At 52.4% G+C, this 3,495-nt stretch overlaps 1 protein-coding gene across 3 annotated transcripts in view; it reads left to right on the top strand.

The window, feature by feature from the left end:
- The first annotated feature begins 242 nt into the window (after nt 1-242).
- Nucleotides 243-3,495, top strand: part of rai1 (retinoic acid induced 1) — a 33,793-nt gene continuing 30,540 nt past the window's right edge. For all 3 annotated transcript variants that reach the window (XR_015853558.1, XM_088358831.1, XM_088358829.1), the window contains exon 1: nt 243-832. The gene's annotated coding sequence lies outside the window, so the exon portion shown is untranslated. The remainder of the gene's footprint in view (nt 833-3,495) is intronic.

Genomic DNA, 3,495 nt, shown 5'->3' with positions numbered 1-3,495 from the left:
TTGTGCTCAGGCCAAAGCAATATAAGTAGAATGTTGCAGGTGGTCTCACAACTCCTCCCTCTAGCGTCTCGCTCGAAGAAAAAGACAGATCAAACCCTAGTAATCTGGATTACGAATAAAGATGCAGGTGACGTGCAGGGCTCGTTTATAGAAATCTTCGGTGTTGCGTCACATGCAATGCTTTATTTGATGGTTAATTGACGTTCTTGAAGGTAATTTTTTTGGCAAGTTAATTTGGAAAACTTACTAATAAAGTTGATTTGAAAATCAAAATGACATCGCTCATCTTTCGCTCTCTCTGCATGCAGGCAAGTGTCCAAAAGGCTCCCAGCTGACAAGCTCCCCCCGGCCGTGGACGCCGCTGCCTCCTCCTCCCTGAACACCTAGAGTGCCCCCCCCCCTCCCCCCCAATCTCCCTCCCACCACTCTCACCCCTCATACCTCCTCCGAGCTAATTCCATTATACATCCCCGACTGGAAGGAAGAGGAGCTGTCTTCTAATTGCTTTCTTATCCCCCTGAGTCCCCATCACTCTCCCCGACCACCACAGTTTGCACCCCCAGCCCCTCTCCCACCCCTTCCGTTCAGCCCGCCCTCTCGCCCTGAGAGAGAGAGAGAGAGAGAGCGAGAGAGCTGGCGTTGGCGAGTGAGGCTGCTGTCACCGCTTGCGAGCGCACTTGCCATTTGCAGCCTCGGCAGTGGAAGGCGAAGGGAGCCTCGCTCGGCCGCTCAACGCTCGGCTCAGCTAACCGCAGCCTCGCTAGAGGACGAGCGGACACGGAAGGACGCGCACCGCCTCCCTGCACCCGCAAGAACGGCTCGCCGCTAACAGGTACTGCACACTCTTCTTCCTCCTTCTTCTTCTTGTTCCTCATCGTCAGCTTGTGGACCACACAGGTGGAAGGAATCTCGTGTGCGTGCGTGCGTGCGTACGTATTCGAGGACAGCCGGGCTCCGTCACGTCACGACACGTCACTGTTGCCTTCACTCCTTCCTTCAACTTTTGCCTTTCAGACCCCTCCGAGCCAAAATAGCAAATTTCTCGGAGCACGCTGTTTACGTTTCCTATTGCGTAAGAGGACACGCTCGCACGCACGCGCACGAATGCAAACGCACACATCTGAATGCGAGGAAGATGAAGTTGCTCCTGTGACTTGCCTGTTCCTGTGACCAGAATTTTTTTTTGAGGTTCAACATCTCTGGAAACGCATATTTTCTGTCAACTGCATTTTTTGGGGTCATGCTGTGTTATGGATGCCCATTGGTTCTATAGTGTGTGTACGTGTGTGTGTGGTGCGCACGCGCGTGGCTTCAGTTGTGCCGTTAAATGGAAGACTGCAGTGTCACCGCTGACTTAAACGGATGCTACCGACATCCTCGCTCACCCTGAGGACATTGAGAGAGGGAGGGCTGCGTGTGTGTGTGTGTGTGTGTGTGTGTGTGTGTGTGTGTGTGTGCGTGCGTGCGCGTGTGTGTGCGCGCGCGCACGCGTGTGTGTGTGTGTGCGCGCGCCTGATGACAATGCGAGGCTTCAAGTGTGATGGCGCACGAGAGGCTGAGGAAGAGGTGAAGGGGAGACGAATATATGAATGGCAGATGAGACAAACATTCCTGTCAAGCATCTCAATAGCACTTGTGCTGCTGATGTTTTTCCATTTTTAGTGCTGACTCGATGCTTCTTTCTTCTTTTGTGCACGCGTGAAGATTCTCTCCGAAGTTTTTCTTTTGGTCCCTCCTGTGTCTAAAAGTGGCTTTCCCGCATGATGCAACGCGATGAAAGCGAGCTGCATGATTAGCATGGAAATGCTCGGACGAGGGGAGCAGCTCTGCTTTTCGCCACTTGATGATTTCAGTCACATCTTGCGCCGCGAGGGTGGGGGCAAAAAATGTTTTCAGCACGGGACAGCTTTTCCCATTGCCGCGTGTGTGCGCATGCGTTTGTGTGTAATGATCAGTAAAGGGCACCCAAAATTGGCATTTGCCGGCCGCGCTTCCCTTGTTTAACTTTCCTCACCTTCCCGTCACAGAAAGGAGAGGCGCTGAATAATTACCAAAGCCTCGCCATCATCCATCTTCTTTTTTCACCCGCTATCCGTGATTGCTCTCAATTAAGTGTCGTCTTGACTTTTTTTTTTTTTTTAACTATAGATCGCTGCAGTTTGTTCATTTACACAAATATCAGCCCAGAGCAGCTTCGCCTGTCTTCTAATCGGGGCACTATTAAAAGAAAAAAAAGTTTTGTGGTCACCAAGCTCCTCGCCGCCTGCCCGTCCGCCCGCGTCTTCAAACACCTGCTGACGTGACGCAACACAAGCGATAACATGAGGAGCAGACAGAACGAAGGAACACGACAGCAACAAACAGTCTGAGACAAGAAAAACGTTGTTGCAAAACAGGCCTTACTCTTCTTGCATCAAAAAAGAAAAACATGTCGCATCTCCAAAAAGATGCTCTCAAAATAGTAGATTTCTTGCTGTACCCTTGACACTGGACTTTGGAGACCAAAAATGACTCGGCTGAGGTCTTTTCATGTTAACTGACCTTGAGGGACAGTAACGGACGCCTACCAAAGCTTGACAGGCCGCTCGCCCCCCTCCCTCCGTGTTGTTTGCTCGGATGTGCCAAATGTCGCGCTTCCTTTTGAAGCGCATGAGCGCCATCCCATATTCGGCGACGCTGTTACTAGGCTGTGTGCTTGCAGCACGTGTGTGTGCCCGCCCGCGCGGAAGCGTGCATGCGTGGAAACGTTGCGCTCCACTGCCTCCGTGCAAGCGACGCAAAGTCAGCTCGCCGCCGCCTACAAATTACCTTCCATAGCAACCGCGCCGCGCAGCCGAGGGAAGGGACGAGAAGCAAAGTGGGCGCGGGCCAGATGCCAACTTGTGCCAGCGTGGGCACGCCGACAATCCGGCGTGCTTCAACAATGGGTCAGCGTGCTGGTCACGTCAGGTGGTCTGGGTGTTGCCAGACAAGGTCAAAAAGTCGAATGGAGCATTTGAATTGAGACATTTTAAAATGATGTGGCAGGCCTGATCTGGCCCCCAGTCCTTCAGTTTTGCGCCTGCATTTCTGACTTTTGCTTTATTTTTGCTTGGCTGACCTATATTAGCATGCCTCCCCCCCCCCCAACACACACACAGAGTACAAAGCCAGGCGTGCATCTCATGCTGAGCGGGTTCTGAATTAAGCAGAGCCTTTGCGGCGCAGGAAGCAAAAACACAAACAAGCAGCGGCAGAAAAGGCGTTGGAGAGGGCCTCCGTGTTGGCTGGCGTTCTGGAGCGCCAACGTGCGCCACTTTCACACAGCTTGCTGTCGCGACGCGGCTAATTGCTACTCTTCTTGTGCCTGGAAAACAAGGCGGAGGGGCTAATGACATGTCTGATGTCTATCGGCCTACCGAAGTCCTCAGAGTGGCCGGCCAGCATGGGAACACACGCAAGTGCTCACCTGAGGCTCAGAAAGGAGAAGCATTATTTCTTAATCCTATTTCAATT

The sequence above is a fragment of the Syngnathus floridae genome, chromosome 17, assembly GCF_059516105.1.
Source record: "Syngnathus floridae isolate MCC-2025c chromosome 17, RoL_Sflo_1.0, whole genome shotgun sequence".
In the NCBI taxonomy this organism is placed as follows: domain Eukaryota; kingdom Metazoa; phylum Chordata; class Actinopteri; order Syngnathiformes; family Syngnathidae; genus Syngnathus; species Syngnathus floridae.
The sequence above is the reverse complement of the archived record's forward strand: the minus strand, read 5'-3'. Positions and strand labels throughout refer to the sequence as shown.